Genomic DNA, 20,487 nt, shown 5'->3' on the forward strand with positions numbered 1-20,487 from the left:
TAAGCTCTCATCGTTCCCTGAGCTCAAAGAAGCAGTTTGGAGAAACCATAAAATTGTCTATATTTTAACCTCCCTGTTTTTGGGGTAGCATTCACATACAGGTTTACTTTGTTGTCCTGAATTTATATCTTTTTCATAGCAAATGGTCCAAACTGAAATCCTCCTTTTTCCAAGATTCCCTTAGTAAATATTTATTGTGCTCTAATCAAGTATATGGAGCTTGAGTCTGTCTCTCAGTAACTTGAAATTTATCAGTGATTAGAACTGTTAACTGAGTTTGATGGTGATCATAATAGCGATGTGTGATTTTTAACTCTGCTTTTCAAGAGTAGAAAAGAATTATTTTAAGGGTATAGAATAATTCTAGCAAGTGCTCAAAGAAATTTTGTTCTATCATCAATTTCACTTAAAAACTACATATGGAAAATGAGAGGATTGTAATGATGATAATGATAGCATTCTGCATTCAAGGAGTTATTCTGTGCCAGATGATATGTCAAGGGCTTTGCACACATTTCTCATTTTATCAGCCAGAAACTGTATGAGGTCGTGCTTTCTTAGTGTTCACATTTTACTGACAAGCAGCATTGAAGAATAACAAGGTTAGATAACTTGCCCACGTTCAAACAGCTTGTCAGCGGAAGGTCTTCCATTTGATTCCAGACTTGTATCTTTTCAACACTACTGTGTTATTGCCTTGGGTAGAATCCACAGTTAGGTGGATTGAGAAAGAAGAAGCTCTAAAAGAGACAGGAAGAAAATATTGGCTAATTCACCCCAATATGTCCCTGCCAGGTTTGGATGAAGAGGAACCATATTTAGAAATCTTAGAGATAGGCAGTAAGCACTGAGAATGAGAATTGCCTCAGGTCACATAGTACTTGATAGAACTTAACCCAAAAGCCAGGTGCTCTTCAAACTCATTTGATGATGTCAGGACATGGTGGCTCAAACCTGTAGTCCCAGCAGTTTGGGAGGCTGAGGTGGGAGGATGGTTTGAGGCCAGGAGTTCAAGACCAGCTTGGGCGACATAGTGAGACCCCTTCTCTTAAAAAAAAAAAACCCAATCCAAACCAAAACAACAACAGCAACAACACTCATTCAATGAGGATTCAGTCCATATAATTGCATGCTTTCAGACTAATTGATAGAGGAGAGATCCATTTTGTTTTGGATGATCTAAAACCATAGTTTTAAGCATTTTCTATTTGGGTTAGATTTTGAAATTTCTTTCTGCATATTTTGGAACAGTGCACAGGGTTTGGCATTAGCTCAGTGGCCACTTCAATCCCCTTCGTGTGGCTGTTGGGGGAAAGAGGTGCTAATGACACCTAAAGCTTTGTAGGTATTCGTTGTAATTGCTCAGGGATTGGCCACTTGTGACAGTTTTGACATAATTTTAGAAAAGGGAGCCAAGTTCTCAAAAGTAATTATGGGTCCAGGGAAATTCCTCAGGGTTAACTTCAAGGTAGCAAAAATGTAGATTTTCTAAAAAGGAAAATTTCTGGCCGTGCCACATAGTGATTGGGTCTTGGTTTTTATGTGTTGTGTACTGGAGACCATTTGCCCCAGACAAAGGATTAGTACTCAGGTTATGAGCTGGTAAAGCCCCCACAGGGCAGTACTCTCCCGTTTCTCCACCCATCTCCCCTCAGTGGAGCGAGAGAGAGGAGGCAGGGAGTCATAGCGCGGGTTGACACAGACTTGGCTCCCAAGTCCCGGGGGATTCACAGCTGACAGTGACGGGAAAGTAGGGAATGCTCAAAGACCCTCTCCAGGCTCCCCTTCCCTGTTCTTCCCTGGGCTGGTGCAGAGTCCAGGATCTCCATGGGCTATTGGTTTGTGCTGGAGATTCTGCATCCCTGTGGATCATTCTCCAGCCTTTTGAGACCTCTGTGGGCTGTGTCCTGGCTCTCTTACCCTCTGGCTTCATGTTGGGTTAGGCCACTGGCAGGAGACTGAAGGACAAGATGGAGAATTCTGAGTACTTTCCTCCTCCCTGCCTCAGCCCATTGTCCCCATCTGTACATCAGCTCCTGCCGGGCAGGCCTCTTCTGTGGCTCCAAACTTTCACTGCTTCTGATGACAGCTGCTGTCTTGCCCCCTCCATCCTGAGGTCAGTAGGGGCTTTTCACAGGTGCTGGTCTCTGGGGGCCCTGTTGGACCCTTAACCCTGCATAGACCTACACATAGTTCCTTCCGAAGCCTCTCTGCAAATACTACTTAGGAAGGTAACTGTGTTAGGCTGAGGCCACGTACAGTCTAGGGGGCTGTGTGTGGTAAGCATACGGATGTTGCTTGCTATTCTGTTACTGACTTCTGGTTTTATCTGGGGGAAGGTGATGGTAGCAGGGTGGTATTGAATGTTTTTTCTTTGACTATATTTGACATATAAGCTTAGAGCTTCTCTTTTAGGCTATGGAATCGTTCAAAAGTGTGGCATAATTACTAATGGTTAGAAAAATTGTGGAAGCACTGATATCTTGCAAAAATATTGAGAAAGCTAGAAAACTTTAGCTGTTGTGGTGGGTCAGAGAGAGAGGGAGAGGGAGAGACAGGGCATAGTTAGTAAGAGCCCACTCTTCTGCTACCTCATAGGGTTTTAGTTAGCTGATGTGAGAGGAGCCCAGAGGCACTTTTGAAATCAGATGTCTACTGTGTGCCAGGCACAGTTCTAGATGCTGGGAATGCAGTCCCAAATGAAACACACAGCAGGGCTTATGTTCTGGGGAGATAGCAGGTGACTCCAAGTAAAATCAGATGGGTAGATTACATAAGGTGTTAGAAGATGATCTGCATCTGGAGAAAAATAATCACAGAAAGGGAAGCGTGAGTGTTGTGAGAGCTTGCAATGTGTAAAAAGGCAGTCAAGGAAGACCTTCTGAAGAAAGTGATATTTGAGCTCAGACTTGAAGGAGGTGAAAAGGAAAAATACATCAGCATTTGAGAGAAGAGATTCCAAGCAGAGGGAAGAGTAGGTGTGAAGGCCAGGCCATTGACTGAAGGGGAGGACTGTGGGTAGAGCGGGTTTGGGAAGTGGATGGGAGGGAGACCGGGAATTCCATTTTGGAAATCTTAGCTTTGAGACGCCTGTGAGAAACCCAAGGAGTGATCTCAAACGCATGACTATTGTCAATGTTTAGTAGTTTTAAGCTTCAAATTGTATCACTGTTGGTGGCTTGCTTTCTCTGAGGTGTGTTTTAAGAAAAATAAATGTTTACACCATGGTTTTGGTAGTGATTTTGAGAGTAAGCCTAGGGGCAGGATATGCAATGCCTCTATTTTTTCTTGATTCAAAAACCACCTCTGCATAGTTAACAGATTCAAGGACACTTGCGGGAATTTTTTCTGAGCTGAGAGATTTTTGCCACTGTTTGACCAGCTCTGACTGTAATAATACCAAACCTTTTTTTAGAGCAGAGCTGTGTTTTATGGCATTGTGCAATGAAAGTTTCAAGTTGCCCACAAAAGCAGGCCCGTGCAAATAGAAATAGCACATTTCTCAAAGCCCCAGTTTGCTTGTGTGTTAAAGCTTTGCTGCCCTGTTAGATGTATTTTTGCTTTTAAATGTTACTCTGGTACCTCTTTTTTTGTGTGTTTTTCTCTCCACTTCTTTCTTTTTATTTATTTCTGAAAGTTCTGTTTTCTTGGTGGCAATGTTACAGTTGCTCCGAATAGTGAGGTGAGACTGTGAGTATGGGGAAGGAGTACCAGTGTTTGCTGAGCAGCTACTATGTGCACTACTGGGCTGGATACCTTGCTACTTACCCCCGTTTAATCTTCACAACAATATTTTGATAGAGGTATGATCGTCCCTGAGTTACAGATGAAGAAGCAGATACTCAGTAAGGTTAACTTGCATAAGGCTACATTACTAATTGGTGATAAGAATTGAGACTCAAATCCAGACTAGTGGATTTCCAAGCTCTGGAGTCTCCACAGCTCAAGCAAAGCTTTCTCTGCAGGCTGTTTAGTGCTTCTAGATAACAGTGCATTGCGTTGTCTGTCTGGCTTTCTTACTAATGAAGGTAAGGAGAGCAGTATTAATATTTCTATGTCTGGTGCTTCTTTCATAAATGTTTCTATGAATTTTCCAGAATGTACAGAATACCTGTCTGGTGCCAGGTGTTTGCTCAGTGTTGAGTTGGTGGCAGCAAGTACTCGTGGAGCTTACACCCTAGCAAACATTTAGTAAGGAATCACTCAGGAGAAGAGTGTTGCAGGGAAAGGAAGGAGTAGGTGCTCAACGAGTGTGCATCTGTGAGTTGGGGACCACTTTTCCTCTTATCTCAACCTGTAAGACAACGAATTGTCCAGGTCAGGGAGGTAGAGAAGAAACTCTTGGCAGCAGAAGCAACATGAACAGAGGCTCAATGTAGCGATGAGATTGAATGAGATGAGATTGCACAGGGACAGTGAGTAGAGGGAGATGAGAAAGGGGCCTATTATTTGGTAATAAGAGACTGTTGTACCTTTGAGTTTTTATTACATGACACCTTGGAAGCTCCCCAAAGATAGTTTTGGGGATTTTTTTTTTATTAAAAAAGAAAGAAAAGATTGAGGAAAAGGCAAGAACAAGAGAGACTGATTGGGTTGAGAATTATGAAGTGTGTATCTTTGTCCTTTCAGGCTGCTATAATAAAATACCATAGACTGGGTGGCTTATAACAACAGAAATTTGTTGCTCACAGTTCTGGAGGCTGGGAAGTCCAAGATCAAGGCAGATTTGGTGTCTTGTGAGAGCCCATTTTCTGGTTCATAAAGGGCATCTGCTGTGTCCTCACATGGTGGAACGAGATAAGTGAGCTCTCTTGGACTTATTTTATAAGGGCACTAACCCCATTCAGGAGGGCTGAGTCCTCATCACCACCCCCGCGCCAACACACACAAAGCCCCACCTCTTAATACCTTCACATTGGTGATTAGGTTTCAACATATGCATTTTGGGGAGACACAAACATTGAGACTGTAGCAGTGTGCATTGACTAAATTTTTGAACAGACTTATGGTCAGGTTCATCAAACAAAAGTGATTCCTGAGAGGAGGGTTTCAATGAGGAGTACTGTTATTTGGGCTGCCTCTGCTATGGGAGGTCAGTTCCTTGAAGAATGAAGATTGCAAGTGCATTATAGGGCAGTAATCTGTAGCCTTGTTTTGGAGGAAAATTGACTTCACATAAACCCTTCGATGTCTTAAAGTACAAATGTATCCACCATTTTAAAATGAAACGTTATAAAAACTTTCCAAACCTGCTTTAAGGGAAGCAACTGTTTTGGCTATAAATTTCAAACTTCAGCACCTAACTAGGAGAGAGACTGATGGTTTCCTAGCACAAAAGCTCCCAGGTGGCTGAGTCAGTTCGAGCAGCGGCGGCCTGAGTGGTTTGCTCTGCGTGCCCAGCTGGCTGGGGCTGATGTGTGGGCTTGGCGAGAGGTCTGGCACTCTGAGTGGACTTCATTGTTTAATGAGGTTTTATTTGAGATCCCTAGCATTGCTGTTCTTACACAGCACAGCCGAAACTGTCACCTCCACAAGTGAATAAGAAAATCGTCTTGGGTGGGTGCAGTGGCTCACGCCTATTATCCCATTGCTTTGGGAGGCTGATGGGGGAGGATAGCTTGAGCCCAGGAGTTTAAGGCTGCAGTGAGCTATGATCAGGCCACTGCACTCCAGCCTGGGCAACAGAGTGAGATCCTGTCTGTAAAAACAAACAAAAAACCCACCACCCACCAACAAAATAAAATCATCCTAACTCAGCCTCCACACTTATATAATAATCCTACAGTGGCACCAAGGTTTTCAGCCCTCATGTTCACTTATGGTCCTCCGGAGGAACGGAAGGAATAAAATGAATGAAATAGGCTCTTTGTTAGTTGCCCTCCATAAGTCGTTAATCACTGGGGCGAGTAAGTGAATAAATGCCTTTTTTTTTTTTAATAAGGCCATTGTGAATATCTAAAGGTCATCAGAGCCTTTTAAAACTAGGTTAAAATGCATTTTGCACCTTCCCTTGATAAATCAAGTTTCATTGCATCTTACTGCCCTCATTAGAGATACAGGTTTTAAGCACGTATGACCTACCGACCCATGCTATGGTTACACTTATTCTCTCCTAAACCCCAGTCATTGGGTAGACACAAGATGAATAATTTGTTGGCCTGTTTGTGCTAAAAGCTTAGCTTTTAGATTAAAAAAAATGCTACTGTAAATATTCTGCAGTCCTGAACATGTTTCTTACACACAAACAATAATGCCAACAAGCACATAAAACCCACCAGAGCCAGCGTGGCTTTTCCCACCAGATTGACATAATGGATGGTTTTCTTTTGCCAAGGTGAAGGATAGTGGTAAGGTATTGCTTTTATGATTTTCCAATAGTCTGTTACTCATAACTCCTCTCAGGTTTGTTGTGTGAGATTTTATAAAAGATATTTGCTCATGAATTTGACTTTGGCTTTCATACAAAATGATTATTATCATTTGTGCTCTGTAGAGTTTTAAACTTTGAGCTTTTTAGATTCCTAGATACTATGGGGCATGCCCTCCCCTCCCCTCCCCTCTCCCTCCCTCCCTCCCTCCCTTCCTTCCTCCCTTCCTACCTTCCTTCCTTCCTTCCTTCCTTCCTTCCGTCTTTCCTTCCTGCCTCTCTTCCTCCCTTCCTTCTTTTTCTCTTCTTTCTTTCTTTCTTTCTTTCTTTCTTTCTTTCTTTCTTTCTTTCTTCTTTCCTTTCTTTCTTTCTTTCTTTCTCTCTCTTTTTCTCCCTCTTTTTCTTTTCTCTCATTCTCCTTATTTGCTTATTTATTTATTTTGACTGTGGTAAAATACACATAACATAAAATTGAGCATTTCAACCATTTTTAAATATACAGTTCAGTGGCGGTAAATACATTCACAGTGTTGTACAACCATAACTTCCATCCATCTTTGTAACTCTTTTCATCTTGTAAAACTTAAACTCTATGTCCATTAAATAATAAGTCCTCCTTCCCCATTCCCTGGCAACCATGATTCTATTAATTCTTTCTGTCTTTATAATTTTGACTACTGTAAGTACCTCATGTAAGTGGAATCACATAGTATTTGTCTTTTTGTGACTGGCTTATTTCACTGAACATAATGTCCTCAAAATTCATCCATGTTGTAACGTGTCAGAATTTCCTGCTGTTTTAAGGCTGAATAATATTCCATTGTATGGACATACCATATTTTGCTTTGCCATTCATCTGTCTATGGGCTTTTGGGTATTTTCCCATGTTTTAGCTATTGTAAATAATGTTGCCATGAACATGGATGTAGAAATATCTCATCGAGACCCTGCTTTCAGTTTTTTTCGGGTAAATACTCAGAGGTGGAATTGCTGGATGATAGGGTGATTTTATTTTTAATTTTTTGAGGAACTGACATACTGTTTTAAAACAACAGTTATTGCTATAGATTTTTAAACAATGGCCAACAATCCTGAAGAATGTTAATATCTAATTTAGTGAGGCCTAAGAAACCAGTGAAACTGGCTAGAAACACACCATTGGCTGTAGTCATTTCTAGTGAGAGATGGCTTTTCTGTAGCGTGTGCATGAGTTGAAAAGAAAATAGTTTTCTCAGTCATTCAGCAACAGTTGTTCAGGTGCTCTTGGCACATACCTGGCCTTCTAAAATCCTTCCTACAAAGCAGGTTGTCAAATAACTGGCTAGCTCTGAACTTTAAAATGCAAGACACTTGGAAGGAAAACACATTTAAACCACTTCCATTCTGTAGAGTCAGGTTGCTGTGAATGGAGAGGTTACCAGAACCAGTCATGAAACAGGATGATGTGGTTTGGCTCTGTGTCCCCACCCAAATCTCATCTTGTAGCTCCCATAATTTCCGCATGTTGTCAGAGGGACCTGATAGGAGATGACTGAATTATGAGGGTGGGTCTTTCCCATGCTGTTCTTGTGATAGTGAATGGGTCTTCTGAGATCTGATGGTTTTAAAAATGGGAGTTTCTCTGCACCAGCTCTCCCTTTGCCTGCTGCTATCCACGTAAGATGTGACTTGCTCCTCCTTGCCTTCCACCATGATTGTGAGGCCTCCCCAGCCATGTGGAACTGTGAGTCCATTAAACATCTTTCTTTTGGGAAATTGCCCAGTCTCAGGTATGTCTTTATCAGCAGCGTAAAAATAGACTACTACACGGGAAGAGACAGAAACTCACTCATGAAGGTGCTCAATAGTCAAGCATTTGACTTTTTGCCATGAAGGAAGAGAGAGGCCAGAGAAGAGCCTCTTGCAGGTCCTAACTTTTGTGAAAACAAGTCTCCAGGGAAACAAAGCCCTTGTGACTACTGGCTTGGGTGTGACAGCTGCCAGCCTTGTTCCAGCAATGACAGCAGCCTCCAGAAGAGAAATGGGCCACTGGGGAATGTGAAAGAATGTGTTTTGCTTTTATGTCTGGTGTGTGGTCAGCTGTCAATTAATAGAACTGTGCTGTGAGTTAGAAAACTAGGCCACAAAGGGGCTTTCAGGAAATGTTTATAATGTGGAATTATTCTGACACTCACCGTGTCGGCTAGAAAATGGAACAATGGCTTGTTCACGACAAATTGTTCAGTAGGAAAAAATGTCATAAGCAGAATTGCTGGTTAAGAAAATAACAAAGTGAATATGATAAACTTGTGGTAAAAATACATGTGAACCCTTAATAAAACTCAGAGCTGAATTTAGTTTTGTGGTTTGCTATTAGATTCCTTATGCTGGCTTTAAAGTGATACCTTTTAGTATAGCCCTGGGGTCAAATGCAACCCACCTCATGTTTTTGTAGATAAAGTTTTATGGGAACACAGTCATGTCCATTTGTTACGTATTGTCAATGGCTGCTTTCTGTTACAGTGGTAGAGTTGAGAAGTTGTAACAGATGCTGTGTGGCACACAAAGCCTAAAATATTACCATTTGTCCCTGTACAAAGAGTGTATTGACCCATGTTCTACAACCTTGCCACTGAAAGCAGGATTAGTGATTCACTGGCATGTTGAAATTTGAGAAGCACTAGTCTAAGACCAGTTCTTCACCTGTGGTTTCATGGAGAGGCTTAAGTGATTGCACTCCATGAAATTATATGCATAATTCTGTTTTTGTACAGATGTGTATTTTTCTGCATCTCTACCCACTCAGAGGTAGAGGGGTTTGTAAGCCTTATCACTTTCTCAGAATGACTTGTAACCCCCGAAAGTTAAGAATCCCTAGACTAGAAAGGGTGGCCTTGACTGAGTATGGGTTCATGTCTGAAATGATGGTTGGAAAGATCTTACTCCTCTACACCAAAAATAGATCCAGCTCAAGTTCATTTATTCATTATTCTTAAATGAAGAGTATAAATTTGCAGCACAGCACAGAGGTGGGCTATGTCATTTTGTAACTATTATTAATGGAGAAGGGACTATTTCATGAATATTGGTTCCTTGTGCCTTAATAACTAGTGTCATGTTATGTTGCGGGTCTGGAGATATTTATTACATGCCTCTCCCACCTTGATAAAGTGAAAGCTCTCTAATGTCCAGAATTTTAGGCCTTTGTAGTGACTTTTAATGGGAAACTAGAAATCACTGCTAGTTAGCTTGACAGTGTTATTAAACTTCCATCATGTATGGAACCCTGCAGGAATTTCTAAAAAGCAGAAGATGAAATCTGAAATGGACCGAGCCTGACTTCTGATCAGCTTCCCCATGAACTGCTGCTCCATGTGTACCATGGGTCTTTATCACCCCATGCCAGCCTCCTGCAGTAGATGGTAGGAACCAGATAATTTATATGTGGTTTTGTGTTACCTAGGTGGACAGGTGCTTCTGGAGATGGAAGCTGGGAAGAGCAGTCAAGGGAGGAATAACAATGGTGCTTTTAGAAAGCTGTGGTTTCACAGGTAGGGAAAGGAAAAGGCTCCGAAATGCAAAACTAGCTGAAGAGAACAGATCTTGTCACTTCCACAAACCTAGAAAGGTACATGCTACACTGTCTATCCATTAGAGATTAACGTAGGGAAAGATGGACTATTGCTATTAAAAATATACATCCTTTTTGGATTTTTCAATGGGAGAATTCTCTAGAACAAATAGGTCCCTGGGCGCTAGGCCCCCATTCTAGAAGATGGGTTCTGGGAGCTGGAAGGGAATTGTGCAAGGTGCAGGACTAGTTCTCAGGCTCCCTGGGACCCAGGGACTCTGAAAATCCATCTATGAAGCCACAAGCTAGAAGCATATGCACAGAGTATGGCAAGGATGATGCAATCAGCTAGAACTATGAGTTTCCAGACTAAAATGTGAAGAGAAGAAGGACCACTTAGAGACAGAATACCCACCCCACCCCCATCCTCTGCCCTGTACCACAGCCCTGGGTTCTGGGTTATGAAGGAAAGATAGACCAGGATCCTAGGAGATTTTACAGATATTGAGGCTTGCCTGCTTTGTGAGAGCAAGACTTTGGACGCTGTGGTCCATTCAGGCTGCTACAGCAAAATACCATAGACTGGGTGGCTTATAAACAACAGAAACTTATTTCTCACAGTTCTGGGGACTGGGAAATCCAAGATCAAGGTGCTGGCAGATTCAGTGTCAGGAAGAGCCCATTTCCTGGTCACACACAGTATTTTCTTGCTGTGTTTTCACATGAGGGAAAGAGCAAATAAGCTCCCTTGGGCCTTTAGGTTACATTTATTTTCTAGCTGTGCCCATGGGCATGCATGGGAGCAGCGATACCCAATGGCAGTGAGCACACCTGTTACCCAGGCCTTGGTTTCTAACTGACATTTTTCACTAAAAGGAGCCAGGGCTCCCTGGAGAAATGGCTGAATCTGGGCCTGGGGATGGGGAAATACAAGTTGAGCCTGAAATATTTTTTTGTGTCACAAAGTAAGGCAGTGCTCAAAGAATGATGGGGACATATCAAAAGCACACAGGAGCCAGCTTGGAGGTGGTTGCCCTGCCCAAGCACCTTGGCCTGAAACCTGAAACCTGGGACAGTTTTAGCATCAGAATAAAGATAGTGTAATAGATCATAACTCACTGAATTCTGTGAGTCCATGTTACTATAAATATATAGGAACAAGTGAGAATGTTCTAACTTCACTAGAATGCCAACAAATAAATGTGGAAGAAAGGCTTGGATTTAAAAAATCATTTGGCAATTATTATAGTTATAATTAATTTAGGCAAGACTTTTTTTTTCTTTTTTTTAATTATTATTATACTTTAAGTTCTAAGGTACATGTGCACAACATGCAGGTTTGTTACATATGTATACATGTGCCATGTTGGTGTGCTGCAACCATTAATTCGTCATTTACATTAGGTATATCTCCTAATGCTATCTCTCCCCACCCCCCCTCACCCCACAACAGGCCCCGGTGTGTGGTGTTCCCCACCCTGTGTCCAAGTGTTCTCATTGTTCTATTCCCACCTATGAGTGAGAACATGCGGTGTTTGGTTTTCTGTCCTTGCAATAGTTTTCTCAGAATGGTTTCCAGCTTCATCCACGTCCCTACAAAGGACATGAACTCATCCTTTTTTATGGCTGCATAGTATTCCATGGTGTATATGTGCCACATTTTCTTAATCCAGTCTATCACTGATGGACATTTGGGTTGGTTCCAAGTCTTTGCTATTGTGAATAGTGCTGCAATAAACATACGTGTGCATGTGTCTTTATAGCAGCATGATTTATAATCCTTGGATATATACCCAGTAATGGGATTGCTGGGTCAAATGGTATTTCTAGTTCTAGATCCTTGAGGAATCACCACACTGTCTTCCTCTTCCACAATGGTTGAACTAGTTTACACTCCCACCAATAGTGTAAAAGTGTTCCTATTGCTCCACATCCTCTCCAGCACCTGTTGTTTCCTGACTTTTTAATGACCACCATTCTAACTGATGTGAGATGGTATCTCACTGTGGTTTTGATTTGCATTTCTCTGATGGCCAGTGATGATGAGCATTTTTTCATGTGTCTGTTGGCTGCATAAATGTCTTCTTTTGAGAAGTGTCTGTTCATCTCCTTTGCCCACTTTTTGATGGGTTTGTTTAATTTTTTCTTGTAAGTTTGTTTAAGTTTTTTGTAGATTCTGGGTATTAGCCCTTTGTCAGATGGGTAGATTGCACAAATTTTCTCCCATTCTGTAGGCTGCCTGTTCACTCTGATGGTAGTTTCTCTTGCTGTGCAGAAGCTCTTTAGTTTAATTAGATCCCATTTCTCAATTTTGGCTTTTGTTGCCATTGCTTTTGGTGTTTTAGACATGAAGTCCTGGCCCATTAGGCGAGACATTTTTAAGAATGATATATTAGTGGGCAAAAGTTTGATAAAGAATAGGATATTTACATAGTCAGGGTATTGTTCCACAAAATACTTTTTTTTTTTTGAGACAGAGTCTCGCTCTGCTGCCCAGGGTGGAGTGCAGTGGCATGATCTCGGCTCACTGCAAGCTCTGCCTCCCAGGTTCACGCCTTTCTCCTGCCTCAGCCTCCTGAGTAGCTGGGACTACAGGCGCCCGCCACCACGCCTGGCTAATTTTTTTGTATTTTTAGTAGAGACGGGGTTTCACCATGTTAGCTAGGATGATCTCAGTCTCCTGACCTCGTGATCCGCCCGCCTCGGCCTCCCAGAGTGCTGGGATTACAGGCATGAGCCACCGTGCCCAGCCCACAAAATACTTCTTAAATGTAAAAAGAGAAGGAGAATCCAAGGAGAGACAGGTGATCAAAGTTACTACAACACAACCACCTGCTAGGATGGAGTGGGAACATTATAGCATTGCTTCAGTAATAGCTCCTCCTCTCCAAAATAAAAGTAAAAACCAAGGTAAACCTGAATCCATTCATGAGAAAACATCACACAAACCCAAACTGAGGGATGTTCTATGAAATATTAATAACTTCTGGAAATCTTTAAAACTGTCAACGTTACAAAAGTCAAGGAAAGACTAGGAACTTTTGCAGATTGAGGAAGACTAAAGGGTTATGACAAGTAAATGCAACCTGTTTTCTTCGGCTCTATCCCTCTGCATTATTAGAGGAGCACTGGGTGAAATGTGGATGAGATCTGTGGTAGTGTACCAAAGTAGATTTCCTGATTTTAATGACTGTACTGCAGTTATGTAGAAAATACTTGGAGCATATGGGGATAACGGGACCTCAGGCCTGCACCTTACTATCAAATCATTCAAGGAGGGAAAGTTATTAGTACTATTTTTTTTTTTTTTTTAGCCACAAAGTGGGATCTGATGAACATTGTCTTTATTGAACTTGTAGAAGATGATGGCCAAGTTCAGCTTGCATTGGAGAAGTGTAAGGAAGGTGAGAGTGAATGGGCAGTTTCTAATATTGTCAGCAGAGAAGCAGGTTCTCCAGGGACAAGGAGGATGAGAGGGCAGGTGGGATATGCTGTAGCCAGTTTAGGGTCAAGAAGCATCAGCTGACAAAAGGAGAGCGTCAAGGAGTCAAGTCATGAGAAAAGGCTGGATGAAGACTTTGATAGATCTGAACGTGGAGGTGAAAGCTGGGCCTGCAGTCGCACTTTGAACAGCGGAGGGAGGTGCATCAATCTTTGTCGGCCCTCTAGTGCCATCCTGATAAACGCAGCTTTTCCTTCTCTTCCTGGCTGTGAATGTTAGTGCTGTCTGGGGACCATCTGTGGCTATCTATAGATGCTTTGGGACCAAGTTGGAGGATTGCCAGGGACTTCAGAGGAATGATGACTGTTCATTCTAGAAAAGGAGGTTGGTTTAAGCTCACACTGAGGACCATTTCATTGAATCTTTGTTCTTTGAGATTCGTTTCTGCTAATGTTAATGAAAATTTGGCTGGCTGGAAGTGCAGATCCAAAATGGGAGGATGTAAGTATGACTCCTCCATCTCTGGTTACAGGGCTGATCTCTGGCGTCTTTTGTGATTGCTGCTTTGGTCCCTTGAACACGCCAAACCAAATGAAAAGCCAAAAGAGGAGTCTGAAATTGAATTAGGATTGTTCGTGTTTCATATTAATTCAATGCACCGAAGGATATGAATGGCTAATATGTGCTTTGGATGCTGCTGTTTGCAAAGATAATGAGCATGTGTTTCTTGCTCTAGAGGAAACAAAGTCTGATGTGGGTGAGAATGGTGAATGAACAAGTAATTATAATGCAGCTTGGGAATTGTTTAATAGGGACTGATAAAGGGCTGAGGGTTTGGGAGGGAAAGAACCTCTACCTTTGTATGTGGGGGCGAGAAGCCTTCAAGTCAGAGGAACCATATGTGTGTTTCTTCAAAGACTGGTGAGAAATCAGAAGTTGAAGAGTGTGTGGATCCTTGGTGAAGACAGGAGGGCAGGAGATGAGGCCTGGGTTTTGTTGGATCCAGATCCCCAGGACCTTGTGGGCCATCCCTGCAAAGTCTGAAGGAAAGAGTGCATTTGGGTGCCGTGAGCCAGGAACTCTGCTAGACACTTTGTCTGTGCAAAATAAAAATTATATCAAGAACAGCACTAAGTTAGGAAGCGTTATTTTTGTGGATCCTCACACAAGTTGTTTAAAGGGCTATTGGCAGCTTTTCTAGAAGCATAAGAGGCTTGCTTTCCCTTTTTTGAGGCTTTCTCCTATCAAGAATCTTAGAAATAAAAGGAACAACTGAGCAAGTGGAATGGAGATCTGTATGAGGGATTTTGTTATATGGGGATGCAGATAAGTCCATAGTAATTAAAAAAATACTTTGAAAAATGTAAAATACGCAGAAATGTGGAGAGACTGGTACAAAGTCAGCAGTCTTAACATTTCATTTCATTGGCAGACATCATGACCTTTTACCCTGGAATACTTCCAGTAAATATCTCCTGATAATAAGGACATTCTCTTACATAATCGCACCATTATCACACCTAAGAAATTCACATTAATTCAATATCATCTAATATGCAGTTCATATTTTAAAATGCCTTGTATCACTGTGGGCATTTTCCCCACTCAATCCTGGATCTCATTGTGGTTCATGAATTAAATTTGGTTTCCTCATCTCCTTAGTCACTTAAAATCTAGAACAATCTCTTTGCTTTTTGTTTTCCTTTCCATGACATTGACAGTTTTGAGGAGCCAGTACTAGTCCTACATGTCTCATCATCCCTGTCATGACTGGATGCAAGACGAACATTTAGGCATGATACTTCATAAGGGATGTTGCCTTCTTCCCATTGCATCACCTTGGGAAGCATGATGTCAGCTCTTCCATTATTGAGGGTGCTAAAGTTGATCTTTGGTTAAGGTGATATCTGTAAAGATAACTCTCTTTATCATTTAGTAAGCAATCTATGAGCTGATATTTTGAGACATGTAAATATCCTGTCTTTCAAAGCCTTTAATCCAATGATTTTAGCATCTATTGATGATTTATGCCTAAATTGGTCATTACATTGGAGATGGTAAAATGGTGGCTTTCAAAAAGTTTAGTCAATCGTAATCCCCCCTCTATTCCTGCCTTTCTTTCCCCTTCTTTTTCTGTATGTTTCCCCCTTTGAGTGTTACTATGGAGTCAAGGATTTTTTTTTTTTTAAATTCAATGTCTTATAAAACATTACCATCTGTCTTAGCTAGCTTGGGCTGCCATAACAAAACAACATTGACTGGGTGGGTTGAACAAGCATTTATTTCTCATAGTTCTGCAATCTGGGAAGTCTAAGATTAAGGTGCTGACCATGGTCAGATTCGGGTGGGAACCTTCTTTCTGGTTTGCAGAGAGCCACTTTCTTGCTGTATCCTCTCTTGGCAGGAGAAAGAGAGGGCGCTGATCTTTTCTTCTTCTTATAAGGGCACTAATCCCATCTTAGGGCCTTACCCTTATGACCTCATCTAAACCTAATTACCTCTCGAAGGCCCAACCTCCAAATGTCATCACATTGGAGATTAGGGTTTCAACATATGAATTTTGGGGGGACACAGACATTCAGTCTATAGCACTTTTTTTTAAATATTCAAATGTTTCCAAATTTGGCCACTCCACTGTGAGCTGGCTCCTGGGGCCTTTTGACATGTCCCCATGTCCCCACTTGATGGCACAAAAGGACATTCCAGGCTCACTTTGTATTTTCCCTGCCCCAGACCTGGAATCAACCATTTCTCCAAAGATGTCAGCTTCTTTTTAGTGAGAAATGCTATTTAGACACCAAGATCTAGGAACTAAGTGTGCTCATTGTTACTAGACTGTCACTGTTTCTAGGCCTTTCAGTTGACAAGGCTTAGAAATTTATGTATTATTTTAAATCATGGGTGTAATCTGATAGTTCCAATTTAAATTCAATACAACTATGTTCCTTCTCACCTTCTCCCATTCTAAAATTTTTGTCTCTCTTTCTACAGTGAGAAAGCCTTGGCCTTGTTTTCTGACAATATCAATCTAGTTGCTTATTTGTTTTAGCATATGGTCTATACAAAATAGTTTCAGAATGACTACTATACTAGTATCAATACCAATACCAACAACTAACCAACTAGGTGAAGTTTAAGACTGCTTTACAGTTATTATTATTAAAGAATGTACCCCACTAAAGGCATATGGAGTGCTTGTATTCAAAAGGGATTTGAATGTGGTTCTATTGTTGCATTGAATCCAGTTCACTTGTTTCTGTTTGTATTTAATTTTAGGGTTTGATTTTATTTATCCTTTTAAATTTATTATTTTTGATATGTAATATATTTACATGGATCAAAAGTCAAAAATTCAAAAAAGGCATATTGAGAGAGGTCTCCCATGCCTTTCCTCTCTGTTCCCACCTGCTTCCTTATTCATGACCCTTTTCCTTACCTTAATTGATTTGTCCTTTCTGTGTTTATTTTTGTAAAAATAAACAAATATAGATTCTCACTCTTTCACCTTGAACTAAGGTGAACTCTTTCATGTAACAATATAACCTGGCTCCTATTCCAAAGCCATTCATAAACTTCTTTCTCATTCTTGTTTTACAAACACATACTACTCCATCAGGTGGAGAGACATAGTTTAGTCAGATTCCTATGGATAGGAATTTAGATTTTTTTCCTATTGCAAATAATGGTGAAATGAATTACCTTGTAAATATGCTATTTTGTACTATGGAACTGTATTTTCAGAATGAATACTTACAGATACTTTTGCTGGGTCAAAAGTTAAATCATATGTAGCTTTATCAGATAATGCCACATTTCCCTGCTACCATTTTGTTCTCCCATTTAGCAGTGTTTGAGAGTGCCTATTTTGAGGCAAATTGTTAGAGCCCTTTTTAGTTAGAGTGAGAAATTATCAGTGACTCTCAACCCTCAATTGACATTGGAATCACCCAGGGAACCTTGCCTTTTTGCAGATCTTTGCAGTGGGACCCTACCCCCAGACGCTGATTTATCATGTTTTCAGTGGACATTATGAAGCGTGGATTCAGATTATTTTGTAGAAGTACTAGTTTAACATCTAAGTTTAGTTACCTACCTAGTAACTCTTTCTTTTAACTAACTTACTATTCTGAGAGGAGATATAATAAAAGCATACTGATGATGTATGAATCTTACTATACTCATGATTTCTGAATTGCCTGCAAATACTGGTAGCCAGATATGCTTAATTTTGTTTTTAAATGGCCTAATTTCAGTTAGTTTTCACCCCTTCTACAAGCATTTATTAAGCACTTACTGAGTGCCAGTCATTGCCTAGGTACTGCAGAAAGAATACAAGACAGACCAGATCCCTGTCCTTGGGGTCTTCTTTGTAGCCGAGGGAGATGAAGATAAATAAAAGTCAATGGAGTCCATCAGTTGGCTAGATGCTGGGTGTGTGTGTAGGTGCCTGCCCTTTAAGGAACTCACTTTTCAGTGTGGGAGACACAAGGACACAGAATATGATCATTCTAGAAAGGGTCCCTAGGAGAACATAGAAGTGGTGTCTAAGCCAGCTGGAGGGGAACAGGAAAGCTTCTTGGAGGAGGTGATAGACATTTGGGCTGAAAGCAATGTGCCTCATCTGTAAGCCATTCTTTCTCTTAGCTCAGGATGCTGTCCTTCTCTTTTTTGGTTCCAGACCAAAAGGACAGCATCCCAAGCTAAGAGAAAGAACGGCTTAGAGATGAGAAAGGCACGTTGCTTTTAGAGATGTGCAAGTGACTCAGAGTGGCTGGAGTGTGGGATTCAAGCCAGGACATAACAAAAATAAGATTGGACAACTAACCAGGGGTCACATCTTTTGCTCCAGTGTCTGGTACATAGTAGGTGCTTAATAAAGCATTGGATGGTTGATTGAGTGAATGACGACTTGCTGATTTGTGGAAAAGAGCAGTTTTGCATTAGATTTTTGCTAACCACACATAATTAAAGGAGTTGGTATTCTTAGCGTATCTGATATTTTATCTTGTGGATAAAAATTTTTTTTTTAAAAGCCCAAATGGCCACCAGATTATGAAAGTAGCTATAATTGAGAGAGGTCACCTGAGGTGATGTATCACCCCATTCTAGATCTATGGACAGAAAGAAAAATCTCTTCAAATTGTTGTCACAATGCTTTTGTCTCTTTATCTGCTTATTATAATCCAGCTTCAGGGATGGATGACATTTTTAAAATGCATAGTCCCTTTGGCCCTGAGAGCTCTTGTAATGTTTCCCATCAGCTAAAGAAAAACAAACAGACGAGACTAACAGACGGCCCTCGTGTTCAGTTATGTTAGCCCTAGAATCACTTCCTCAGGAAATCGTGTTTGTGCGTGTCTGCGGTTCTGTGGTTTCATTGATATTCCATTAGAGGGAAACGCAGAGGAGTTTCAACAATTAAAACGATCATTTGAAGGACAGGAGTTCTTGGTGGAAGCTGGAATTGGATTTGCAGCTGTAGCAATGGGGCACTGTGAATCACCTTAAATTTGGATTCTTTGAGGCTTTGCTACCTCCACCTTCTTTCGAATGTAGGTTAAATTTGACCTTGTTTTATTTTAAGTTACTCAATAACTTGAGAGTATTAGTTAGAGAATTATTTTCTGAAATAGACTGGCTGTCTCAATAAACCAATTTAATCTGATTCTTGCGACCTACATCAGCTAATGGTTTGTGAGAAATCTATCTTCATTTAAATCTGTATTTGTTGTTTTACTCCTAGTATTGCTACATCTCCAGGAAAGGTGTCAGAATATGCATAAAGCAAGGAAATAATAATTTTCTGTTGGTAGAAGTCAGTGAATTTTAGTAGAGGTACAGGTTGAGGAACGGAAGAAAGCACGCTACCATCCCTTAACTGGCACAGTGACTGAAATAATACATGCCTTACTGTTTCTTCTGCTTTGACAAATACCTTGAATTAAGCAGGTACAGATTTTCCATGTTATAGGTACTTATAAAGTGGGAACAGACTGACAAAAGCTATAGCAATATCCCTGTGTGGAGTGAAGGTCATGATATGCCGACTGGCAAGATGTGTTATCATGTAATTACTATTTGGTGATTGAAACCATGTTCTTTGTATCTGGCAAAACCTAATAATACGGTGGGCTCTAAACACAGGGTGGCTTTTAAAATCCTGTCAATTTTATTTGCTGGCCCAGAAGACTCTTGTAATGATTTTCTGCTTATAAAACGCATGCCTGTTAAATCAGGCTGTTTTTTTAATTCATAGGTAGAATTTGGGTAATTAAAAAATATTAACTTATTGATTTTAGATACTTTTCATGACTATGCTGAGAAAGATAAGTTATTGAGAATTTTTTTCACAAAGGAAATGAAAGCTGAAACTCAAGAATTTATTTGTGGATTAAACAGGCTTAATTCTACAGGGTATGCATAGCTATTTGGGAAATATTTTTGTCTTACTGAATTAGGATAGCAGTTTTTACCATATGAAACTTAATTACCTTAACTAAAATGACTAGCTTAGGACAAATAAATATTTTATATTGTAAAAATAGACATTTTTATTTTTAAAGTAGTTTTAGTTAAGTAGTACATATATACATGTGCACTTAAAAACAAAAATCCATATACTATGAATAACAGCAGTACAGACTTTCCTACTTGTGCACATCTGAAATGCTTTAGAATGAATTCACCCCAATCAAAAATATATCCTTTTGCATTGGTAGAAATTACTATTAAGTGTTGATCATTATCGATTAATTCAGATGTTTAGTGGCTCTCAACCGTTTACAAATGTGACTTGGATATTTTACTTCCCCTAAAATTGAATACATTTGATGTTATGAAGGACAATTGCAACGACTCCAACAAAACCAGTTCAAGGCTTAGGAACTGTGTCTCTTGGTTTCAAGAAAATGAATTGGATTTTATTTGGTCTATATGTGTGAGTATGATTACAGATCAAGACACACACCCCTACACACACCCACACCCCTCCACACATAATACTATATTTATAATATTATTTACATTTTAAATAGGTTACATAATTTTTTAAAATGTTCTGGAAGTAAATTGTTTCTTATTGGTGACAGGACTTTAAGTTTTTACCATTTGACAGGACACTTTTAAAAA

The 20,487-nt window shown here is 40.5% G+C and overlaps 1 protein-coding gene across 5 annotated transcripts in view; it reads left to right on the forward strand.

The window, feature by feature from the left end:
• The window catches only part of RNF152 (ring finger protein 152), an 88,180-nt gene that overhangs the window by 43,922 nt on the left and 23,771 nt on the right, over positions 1-20,487 (forward strand). Inside the window, exon 1 of one of the 5 annotated variants that reach the window (XM_055297412.2) lies at positions 18,845-18,911. The exons of the other annotated variants lie outside the window; for them this stretch is intronic. The gene's annotated coding sequence lies outside the window, so the exon portion shown is untranslated. Of the gene's footprint in view, positions 1-18,844; positions 18,912-20,487 lie in introns of those variants that run through there. 5 annotated transcript variants of the gene reach the window in all.

The sequence above is a fragment of the Symphalangus syndactylus genome, chromosome 1 (genome assembly GCF_028878055.3).
Source record: "Symphalangus syndactylus isolate Jambi chromosome 1, NHGRI_mSymSyn1-v2.1_pri, whole genome shotgun sequence".
Lineage (NCBI taxonomy): Eukaryota > Metazoa > Chordata > Mammalia > Primates > Hylobatidae > Symphalangus > Symphalangus syndactylus.